Here is a 12,240-nt window from a genome sequence, read left to right on the forward strand (position 1 = left end):
CGCAAGTACCTTCTGTCAAAGACTTTGCAATGGTTAACCATTTTCCATTTTGTGCTGTTGTGTCCATGAGTACAAGGGGAGTTAATGGCAGCGTATATAGACAAAGCGATCCCAGGAGACACAGGGACCTACTGAGCAGAAACTGGGGCAGGAGGTAAATCAGGGTCCAGTCATTGGGAGTGGCTGCAGTGCTTGGGTAGGGGGGCAAGGCTAGGGTGGGGCCCAGGGCCTGGCCTCAGAGCAGTTCTGAAGCTTGTGGTTCCTCTTTTGCCCTTGCTACTGAGAGACTCACCTACCAAACAGACAACCTTCCAACTCTGAAGTGGGATTGCTCCCTGCTGAGCCATAGTCAATTATGCGTATCTTTGAGAGATGAGGAACCATCGCTGCATTGAATATCAATTAGACTCAGAAATGCCCACAATGAAGGTAGGAGATTTGCACCAGGGACAAAAAAAGGGAACTGAGTTTTGTTAGGCCCACTGTATCAGGATTGAATTCTTGTCTATAATTGAACAGTCATGATTTGTCAGTCGTCCCCTTCAAAACGTTCCCTAAAACATTTCACTTCCTGCCCTATTGTCTCTTGGTGTAAGTTGGTGTCAAATTTCTTGCAAAGTAAGTTGAAGAGCAAAGCAATGCAAAAATATTGTTGCCCCTTCAGCTGTTTGAATACCAAGCGTTGCTGGCTTTGCTTTTTCTCTTGCTGCTCTGCTATTAAATGTGTTGGGGGGGGAGGGGGGGGTTCAGAAAATAAAACAGAGAATGCAGTTTCATTGCAGGTCTTGCTCGGGGCTTCAATTAAACTTTAATGGATTAAAGCAGCACTTAAGCCTTGCTCTTCAATCTTCGGCACTCTTATTAGCATCACCACGGCCCAGTTTCCAAAAGACTGTCAACGCCCCCAGTTAATACAAACCAGAATTCTGTGTAACCCCTGAAGTGCCAACTTATCAGAAAGTCCTTCACAAAACCGATAAACCAAATCCCTAATTCCAACCACCAAATAGTCCGCCGCTGAATTGCGACAGCTTCTGTAGAACACTAAACTGTCACTTGATGGAACAGAACTTGAAAAAGCGGACATATGTCAAAACGTCTTCTCTCACATTCATCAGGACAGAATTGCAAGAATGCCATAACTGAAATGGAACAATAATTGACGCACTTTAGATGAGGGCTCACCTTGCCGTGCAGTACAAATTAATCTTTTTGAAATTCGGCGTTCTTCCTTCTGTGGGGCAGTCAATTACAAAAACTTAAGCACATGTCCCAACAGGTTCAAAAACAGCTTCTTCCCCACTGTTATTAGACCGCTGAACAGAGCTCTCAAGTTTTCAAGTTAATGTTGATTAATCTTGCTCTTTGTTCACCTTCTCTGCCGTTGTAACATTGTATTCCTCACTCTGTTCTATTACCCTAACGCACTTTGCTTGGTATGATCTGCAAGTACTGCAGGCAAAACAAAACTTTTCATTGTACTTAGGTACACGTGATAATGATAAATCAAATCAAATGAAATCAAAATTTGATCTTCACCAGTGTAAGACCAAATTCTTTATCACCATCAGCAACATTGCAAAACATTGTTCAATTGGAAAAGGCTTGTCACTGAGTGGCATCAGAAGATATTAGGAAATGAGGTGGAGTTTAATTGGATAATATTTATTGTTGCCACATCTACCGAAGTACAGTGAAATGTTTTGTTTTGCGAGCATTATAGGCAGAGAATAGCAAACGAGAATATACAGATCACAGATGTTTAGAGTGAGGCTTACAGAGTTACAGTTGCGCTAAGCAGGATTAACATTAGATTTGAAATTTGCAAGGTCCATTCAGCAGTACAATGACAGTGAGGAAGAAGCTGTTCCTGAATCTGTTGGTGCCTGTATTTAAGTTTTGCTCACTTCTGCCTGATGGAAGGAGGTTGGAAGAGGTTATAACCGGGATGGGAAGGGGTCTTTGATGACATTGGCTGCCGTCCTGAGGCAGTGAGGAGGGTAGATGGAGTCAATGGATGCTCCTCGGATGCTGCCTGTCCAACGCCATGCTCGTTGACTCATCCAGGGATGGAAGGTTGGCTTGTGTAAGAGGCTGGGCTGTGTTCACAACTCCCTGTAGTTTCTTACAGTCCTGAGCAGAGCAGTTGTCCCATGTCAAGCTGTGATGCATCGAGATAGAATGCTTTCTATGGTGCATCTGTAAAAGTTGGTGAGGTCCTTATGGGCACGCTGAGTTTCCTTAGCCTTCTGAGGAGGATGAGGTGTTATTGTGTCTTCTTGACTGTCACGTCCACATGGCCAACTGGAAAGACCTCGACTGAGTGTGGGGCCTGGATCACTGAAACCATGGCTATCAATGCTGCACTGACAAAAGCTGGAGTTACGCAGGAGGTTCCTCAGAACTTGAGGGACACAAAGGCCTCAGAGCTCGTTGAGCTGGAGGACGTTACACAGATAAAGAGGAGGCCGACACCACAGAGGGATGTGGAAACAAGGTGAGACTTTGGAAATTCAGGTGTTGCCTACACAAAACGCAAGGACAGCAAGGGTGCACCGGAGGCAACGCGAGTCTGGGTAGAAGGGGGACATGTTTATTTGGGGTGAGGTGCTGGAGGGATGAGTGAGGTGGAGAGAGCAGTGAAAGAGTCGTGTCAGCAGGTGGAAGGGATGAAGGTTGTGGGCTGAGCGACAGATGGAGCTGGGATCTAAGAGGAATCTACGGATAGCTTAAAGAGTTTCTTCTGGAGTAGCTTCACTGCACAGAGCCAAGCTCTGACCCATGCACTATGATGTTCAAAACCATGGTCACATCCTCAGCACCAATGGACATCGCCTTGTGTTATCGAGAGTTCCTGACATTGGTTACTAACTCCCCCCATCAACCACTCCCAGGACAGGGACAGCACGGGGTCAGATACAGAGTAAAGCTCCCTCTACACTGTCCCTATCAAATATTCCCAGGACAGGGACAGCACGGGGTCAGATACAGAGCAAAGCTCCCTCTACACTGTTCCCATCAAACACTCCCAGGACAGGGACAGCATGGGGTCAGATACAGAGCAAAGCTCCCTCTACACTGTCTCCATCAAACACTCCCAGGACAGGGACAGCATGGGGCTAGATACAGAGTAAAGTTCACTCTACACTGTCCCCATCAAACACTCCCAGGACAGGGACAGCACGGGGCTAGATACAGAGTAACGTTCCCTCTACACTGTGCCCATCAAACACTCCCAGGGCAGGGACAGCACGAGGTTAGATACAGAGTAAAGCTTCCTCTACGCTGTCACCATCAAACACTCCCAGGACAGGGACAGCACGGGGTTAGATACAGAGTAAAGCTTCCTCTACACTGTCACCATCAAACACCCCAAGGACAGGGACAGCACGGGGCTAGATACAGAGTAACGTTCCCTCTACACTGTCATCATCAAACACTCTCAGGACAGGGACGACTCTTTCACTGCTCTCTCCACCTCACTGATCCCTCTAGCACCTAACCCCAAATAAACATGCCCCCTTCTACGCAGACTTGCCTTGCCTCCCATTCACCCTTGCTGACCTTGTGTCTTGTGTAGGTAAGTCCCGTGGTGTGTAAAGCTCCCTCTACACTGTGCCCATCAAATACTCCCAGGACAAGGACAGCACCGAGTTAGGTACAGAGTAAATCTCCCTCTACACTGTGCCCATCAAACACTCCCAGGACAGGAACAGCACAGGGTTAGATACAGAGTAAAGCTGTAAAGTACAGTGGAGGGTTTGCTAGAAAATAAAACTCCGTTTAATGTTATTCTGACCCATCAATTCCAGTGTCAACACCAGTTTGTGGTTGGGGGGAGTGGGGGAAGCATTAATCTGAGAGTGGATATGGCGATAGGACAATGGCCATTCACTCCTCAGAGTCAGGGTTGGAAGAGCAGAGCTCCCTGTCTATCTCTGCACCAGCACTGATAGATGTCAGGCAATTCTCATCCCCCACAGCCAAGCTGGAAAGTGGACACACTTCTAAGTGTGGCGTTCTGGCTCAGCATCGTCATTTTGTTACTCACAGTGACCAGCACAGGATATGGATGATTCAGTCCATCTGTCTATTCGTCTGGGCCCATCGCTGCAGAGGGCAGTTTGTGAACTCGATAAGGTTAACCCAGACAGGAAAAGGACAAGGACTTCATAAACACAACACTGGAATGAGTCAGCAGACGGATGAACACTCAATCTTCAGTGAGTCAGGGGCTGAGGTAGTTGTGAACTGTTACACCGAGTATCCAAGTTCCAGTCTCACTAACGCATGTTAGCAACTGCAGTTTATACCAGAAAACCTGGAGATAATTACACCTATTTCTTCGGTCATTTTAATTATGGAAACATAGAAAATAGCAGCAGGAGAAGGCCATTCGGCCCATCGAGCCTGCTCCACCATTCAACACAATCATGGCCGATCATCCAACTCAGGCTCCAGTTCCCGCTTTCTCCCCACATCCTTTCGATCCCTTTAGCCCCCAGACCTGTGTCCAACTCTTCCTTGAGAATGTTTTGGCTTCAACCGTGTTCTGTTCCAGAGAACTCCACAGGCTCTGGGTGAAGAACTGTCTCCTCATCTCAGTCCCAAACGGCCTAGCCCCGTATCCTCAGAGTGTGACCCCCCTAGTTCTGGATTCCCCACTCATCAGGGAACATCCTACCTGTGTTTACCCTGTTTACTCCTGTCAGAATTTTATCTATGAGATTCTCACCCCATACTTCAAAACTGGAGTGGATATAATCCCAACTGGTTCAATCACTCTGCCATCCCAGGAATCCATCTTGGTTTCTTGAGATTTTCCACTGTTGATGGGGAATGGGAAACATGGGTCCATATACCCTGCAATAACGTATTGCTTCCCCAGGAGTTAAACAGCATCAGGATAGAGACGTAGCCTGGTTGATTTTGCTCCCCCCCTCATATCTTTCCATCCAAACCTGCCAGCATCTCTACAAGTATGGCCTGGAGGGTGGTCATACAGGAGAGGCAAAGGGCAGAATTGCAGGGGTTAATTGAGATTATCTGACCTTGCACAGTGCTTGATTATTAAAGGTTGTGGGTAGAGCTATTGAGTCAAATGGTTGGCATAGTGGCTCAGTGGTTAGCACTGTTGCCTCACAGTGCCAGGGACCTGGGTTCAATTCCCACCTCAGGTGACTGTCTGTGGGGAGCTTGCACATTGTGTCTGTGTAGGTTTCCTCCCACAATCCTGAAGTGTGCAGGTTAAGTAGATTGGCCATGTTAAATTGGGGTTGGGTAAGATTTGGCCCTGTCATTTTGGCGCTCATTACTTTGGTGCTGAGCTGTTTTGGCACCAATTCAGAATAAAAAAAAAGTCTTGTTTGGTTAAAGAAGAGAGGGTGACTAACGACCCAATGTAATTTTCTCAACTCGCAAGAGTTGATAGTCAAAGCTGCAATGACCCGCTGTAGATTCAAATCTTGTTTTGTAATCATTTTCTCATTTAACAATTGTTAATAGTCATCTACTGCCTTGATGATACTTAAGCCCTTCTGTCTTCACATTGGAAAACTGTAATACAATTTTCTTTCTATTTTCTTGTAGAGCCCATCCCAGAAATGGCTGAAAACATTCTAAGCAAGAGAGAGAAACCAAAATTTTCACACGATGGTTATCTATATGTGCTTGATAAATGTAGCAAAATGTAAAAGTTCATTTTTATAATGAATAGGTTAAAAATAATGAATAAAAAATAATTAGATTTATTTCTTACAATGCAATAAAAACGAATTTCTTACGGGCTCTACAAGACATTTTGTTTATTCTGAATTGGCGACAAAACAGCTCAGCGCTAAAGTAATGAGCGCCAAAATAGTTTAGAGCCAAAACGACAGGGCCCAATGATCGCCACCAAAAGGGTGGCACCAAATAGTCCCATTCCGGTTAAATTATCCCTAGTGTTAGGTGCAATAACTAGGGGTAAATAGAGGGTAGTGGAATGGGTCTGGGTGGATTACTCTTTGGAGGGTCGATATGGGCTTGTTGGGCCAAAGGGCCTGTTTCCACACTATAGGGTACCCAATCTGCCTCTCAAGGTGTTCATGAGTTAGACAAAATGAGTGTCTCCCGTGATGATGAGGCTTTATGATATAATACGTTAAGGAACTAGATTCTATTATAGAAATTAAAGGACTTTGATTTTCTTCAGTTCTGAGAAAGTGACTTGCTTGTCTGTAAGAGTCAGAAATGCAATTTCTTTTCACATTTGGTTGAAATAGCATTTTGATTTGATTTGGTTTGGCTTGATTTGTTTTGATTTGATTTATTATTGTCACGTTTACCAAGATACAGCGTGCTAACGAGACAAATTACACCTTACATAAATATGTGGGGTAACAGAACAGAATGCAGAATATAGTGTTATAACTTTTTTTAAACTGAAAATACCGCTTTGATGAGATTGTGCAACTGAAGTTAAATGACTAGACAAATTACTTGCTAAGATAATTGCAAAATAATTTACAAGTTGAGCTTTTACAAACCAGACACAGAGAGACCAGTGCCCAGCAATTTAGAAGGAAAATCCAGACCAACAGCTGTCGTGGTTAACAGCCTCAAAGTCATCAAAGTAACTGGAAAAGGTCAGAATGATTTGTTGGTTAAAGTTCAGTGAGAAAGACCAGTGAGTTTGCTTGTGTCTATGTTTTCCCAGGAGATGCAGTCATTAAGAGAGTCACATTTTCGCAAGAGTTCCTCAAGAGACTGTCACAAGTCGAGCTATCATCTAACCTTCCCTCCATCAGAGATTGCACAATGTTCAGCACCATCCACAACTCCTCACTCACTGAAGCAGGGCGCGTCCATATACAGTAAGACCAGGACAATTGAGCAGACAAGTGCAAGCATCATTCAAGCTACGCAAATGCCAGGCCATGACTAAACAAGAATCTAAACATCATCCCTCAACATTCAGTGACTCAGCATCAGTGATTCCCCACTATCAACATCCTGGGGAGTCCCCATTGACCAGAAACCAAAACTGGATTTGTCACATAGAGCAGCAAGAGCAGGTCGGAAGCGAGGAATACAGCAGTGAGTGACACCATATCCACAAACATCCACATCCTCCATCACTGACACTCAGTAGCAGCAGTGTATGCCAATTACAAGCCATGCCGCAGAGATTTGCCAAGATTCCCTTTGATAGCACCATTACCACCTCTATCTGGAAGGACAAGGACAGCAGATACCTGGAGACATGGAGGCACCATCACCTGTAGCTAACCTTCAAGCAATGTTTCTGACCCCATCTTACTGCCCCTTCAGTGTGGCTGGGTCAAAATACTCAAACCTCTGCCCCAACAACATTGTGGCTTGACTTACAACAAGTTAACGCCAGATGTTCAAGTAGTCAGCTCGGCGCCACCATTCATGACCAACTTTGAATGGTGCAGACAGTGATGCCCACACACTATGAATGATGAAAAGAAATCAGGTAAGTGTGCAGCCATTTCCTGAAAGGACACCATTTGTAAATTATCAGTTGAGTAAGAAAATTCAGAATGAAGAATAAAAGTCATACTTCCCTGGGGTTGAGTATCCATAAAGAATTCTGCGGGGAAAACAGACTGAATCTTTCTTTCTGCTTTTTATGATAACATTTGTCCAAGTTCCCAGTCTGTTACTGTCCCTCTCTGACACACACACATTCACACACACACGCTCACACACACACACACACACACAGATGCGCACACACACAGATGCGCACAAACACAGGCACACATGTGCAAATATAAACACACACTGACACACGCAAACACAAATACACACACACACACACACACACACACACACATGAACATCAGTGAACTTGAATTAAAAAAAAGGGCTTTTTCCAGTTCCTTGGCTACTTTGAATGTGCAAATCAGCACAGCTGCTGTTTTGTGTTTTTCCTTTTGAAATGTATCGACTTCTGAGCTCTCATTTCCTGGGTTATAAAACCTCAACATCTCTGCAATTACTTCACCAGGTATCCAGTCTCGCTATTCGGCTTATGTCACAAGACATCTGAAAAGTACTAATTTGACCACTGCTAAAAGTAATTGGGTCTGGCCCGAAAATAAAATCACGTTCAGAGAACTCAAAACCAAAAACAGTTATGATTACAAGGCTAATGTAGATAGATTCTTGGTTGCTTAGAAGTGTGAAATATTATTGGGATATGCGGGAATGTAGGGCTAAGATTAAAATCAGATCTTATTGAACAGTGGAGAAGAGTTGAAGGGTTGAGGGTTCAATGTTTGATCCTTGTTTATATACTTGTAAACTCTTTACTTCAGAACCCAATTCCCCAGTTAATATATAAAATATACTTTCATCACATTTGTTAAGACAATATGCATATTGAAACTTCTGTCAAGCATTAAGATGCTAACAGTTTTGTATATAAACTGTTTGTATTTAGAATTGCAAGCAGGGTGGCATGGTAGCTCAGTGGTTAGCACTGCTGCCTCACAGGGTCAGGGGTTCAATTCCCACCTCGGTCAACTGACTGTGTGGAGTTTGTCCATTCTCCCCGTGTCTGTGTGGGTGTACTCTGGTTTCCTCCCACAGTTCAAAGTTGTGCAGGTTCGGTGAATTAGCCATGCTAAATTGTCCATAGTGTTAGGTGTAGAGGACTGGGTCTGGGTAGGTTGCCCTTCGGGGGGTTGGTGTGGACTTGTTGGGCCGAAGGACCTGTTTCCACACTATAGGGAATCTAATCATTATCTCAGTATTACCCTGATATAAATAGATGTACAGATTGTGGTTGCTTTCTTCACAGTAGAGAAGACTGACAAAGGACATGATTGAGATGAATAAAGTCGTGAGGGGATCAATTCTGAAGAAGGGTCACTCAACCTGGAATGTTAATTCTGACTTCTCTCCATGGGAGCTGTCAGACCTGCTGAGCTTTTCCAGCAATTTCTGTTTTTGTTTCAAACTTATGAAGGATATAGATAAGGTAGATATGAAGAAACTTGTCCCCTTGACTGGAGGAGTCTGTGACCTGGTGGGGGGGGGGGGGGGGGGGGTGGGGAATCGATTTAAGGGAAGAAGCAGGAAGTTTAGAGAAACTGTGAGGAAAAACATTTTCAACCACAGGGTCAGGGGAATCTGGAACTCATTGCCTTTAAGGATGGCAGAGACAGAAACCGTCATAACATTGGAGGAGTATTTCGATGGAGATTTGCAGTTTAATATATATGAAGCTATGGGACATGAAATAACTCCTCAGAGGCTGATATCCACCAATAAGTCATCCTTTATTTACACATGCGGTGTACATGACACTGATCCGACTTCCTCAGAGCCAGCTCTCAGAGTGAACAGAACCCTTGACACTCCTGTTTAGATCATAGAATCATCGAATCCGTAAGGCCATAAGACATAGGTGTGGACGTAAGACCATTCGGCCCATCGAGTCCACTCCGCCATTTAATCATGACTGATGGGCATTTCAACTCCGCTTACCCACACTCTTCCCATAGTCCTTAATTCTTTGCGAGATTAAGAATGTTTCAATCTCAGTTTTGAAGACATTTAATGTCCCGGCCTCCACTGCGCTCCGTGGCAATGGATTCCACAGGCCCACCACTCTCTGGCTGAAGAAACGTCTCCTCATTTCCATTCTAACTTGACCCTCTCTAGTTCTAACACTGTGCCCATGGATACTAGTCTCCCCGCCTAACAGAAACAACTTCCCAGCGTCCATCCTTTCTAAGCTATGCATTATCTTGTCAGTTTCTATTTGATCTCCTCTCAACCTTCTAAACTCTAATGAATACAATCCCAGGATCCTCAGCCGTTCATCTTATGTTAGGCCGACCATTCCAGGGATCATCCATGTGAATCTCCGCTGGACATGCTCCAGTGCCAGCATGTCCTTCCTGAGCTGTGGGGACCAATATTGGACACAGTATTCTAAATGGGGCCTAACCAGAACTTTATTAGGTCTCAGAAGCACATCGCTGTTTTTATATTCCAACCGTCTTGAGGTAAATGACAACATTACATTCGCTTTCTTAATCACGGACTCAACCTGCAAGTTAATCTTTAGAGAATCCTGGACTAGCTCTCCCAGATCCTTTTGCACTTTGGTTTTCTGAATTCTTTCACCATTTATAAAATAGCCATGCCTGTGTTCATTTTCCCGCATTTGCTCACGTTGAATTTCATCAGCCATTTCCTGGACCATTCTCCTAAACTGTCTAAATCTTCCTACAGCCTCCCACCTCCTCAATACTACCTGCCTGTCCACCTAACTTCGTATCATCGGTGAACTTCGCCAGAATGCCCCCAGTCCCTTCATCCAGATCATTAATATGAAAAGTGAACAGCTGCGGCTCCAACATTGAACCCTGTGGGACACCACTTGTCACTGGCTACCATTCCGAAAAAGAACCTTTTATCCCAACTCTCTGCCTTCTGTCAGACAGCCAATCCCAATCCATGCTAGTAGCTCACCTCGAACACCATGGGCCATCACCTTACTCAGCAGCCTCCCGTGAGGCACCTTATCAAAGGCCTTTTGGAAGTCTAGATAGATAACATCCACTGTGTTTCCCTGGTCTAACCTACTTGTTACTTCTTCAAAGAATTCTAACAGGTTTGTCAGGCACAACCTCCCCGGACCTACAGTGTGGAAACAGGCCCCTCAGCCCAACAAATCCACACCGACCCTCCAAAGAGTAACCCACCAAGACTCATTCCCTAACCCTATTACTTGACATTTACCCCGACTAATGCACCTAAGCTACACATCCCTGAACACTAAGGGCAATTTATCACAGCCAATCCACCTGGCCTGCACATCTTTGGACTGTGGGAGGAAACTGGAGCACTCGAAGGAAACCCATGCAGACACGAGGAGAATGTACAAACTCCATACAGACAATTGCCCAAAGCTGGAATCGAAGCTGACACTGTGAGGCAGTAGTGCTAACCACTGAGCCACCATGCCAACCCGATCTGTCAGCCAGGACTCCCTGATTGGAACAGCCTCGCAGTCCCAATCAGGGAACTCATATTTTATAAGGTCCACATGGTTGACCTCGTTACAATCACTACAGGCCAAGTGCTGGAAAGGAGGATTAGAATACCTTGCTGCTTGTTTCTGATTGGCATGGATATAATCGACTGGAGGACCTTTCTTGAGGGCGGCATGGTGGCTCAGTGGTTAGCACTGCTGCCTCCCAGCGCCAGGGACCCTGGTTTGATTCCGCTTCGGGTGGCTGTCTGTGTGGAGTTTGTGCATTCTCCCCGTGTCTGCGTGGGTTTCCTCCAGGTGCTCCGGTTTCTTCCCACAATCCAAAGATGTGCAGGTAGGTGGATTGGCCATGAGAAATTACCCATAGTGTTCAGGGACATGTGGGTTAGGTGCATGAGTCAGGAGTAACTGTCGAGTAAGAAGGTAGGGGAGTGGGTCTGGGTGGGATACTCTTCGGAGGGTCGGTGTGGACTTATTGGGCCAAAGGGCCTGTTTTCACACTGCATTTACTCTCTGTGCTGTAGGTCTGTAGAGTATATGACTCTATAACTCAATCCACACAGAACAAGAGTGTGGGTAACAGGGGTGGAATGTAGTTGCTGCTGAGTTAATTTTACCAGACAAAAAGCATTCATTCTGGAAGTCACTCATCGATCCAAAATGTGCCAATGTTGCTTCCAAGATGCCTACCTTAAGACGGTTGCTTCTAGCTGCTTTTTAATGGGTCCCGACAATTCCTTCTCGTGAAAATGACCAGAGGTTCCCTCTTTGTTCTCTTGATAGTTAACCATTTCTTGGAGAAAGTCCAAGGAATACAGTGCAGGAAGCCAATTGGATTGAAATGAGTAAAACAGAAAATGAAGAGAGGCTGTGGTTATAATGTTGGTTTGTAATAAAAGGAGAAATGTGCGAACTCTGTGATGTTAAAACCCTGAGAAGGGATGAGAAAGTAGGAAACAGTTCAAAGAAGCCTTGTTCTGGGAATTCTGAGGTTGAAAACAATGATGTTTATCATATGTCTCTCTATACTGTTAGAAAGAAGTTTCATATTAAAAGAACTGTGGAAAATTGAAATGTTTCAAGTTTTGTGGGAGTTGTCTCTTTTTAAAAATAGGTCATTGAAACACCCCCATGGATTTGGATATTTCTTTTTAACAAGCGGTTTCCTGTAAATCACATGCCTGGTGATAACGACTCCCTTTGCTGTCATGACCCTTAATCAC

Source organism: Chiloscyllium plagiosum, unplaced genomic scaffold, assembly GCF_037043375.1.
Source record: "Chiloscyllium plagiosum isolate Xiang-an unplaced genomic scaffold, Cpla_swu_hap1 HiC_scaffold_45, whole genome shotgun sequence".
Classification (NCBI taxonomy): domain Eukaryota; kingdom Metazoa; phylum Chordata; class Chondrichthyes; order Orectolobiformes; family Hemiscylliidae; genus Chiloscyllium; species Chiloscyllium plagiosum.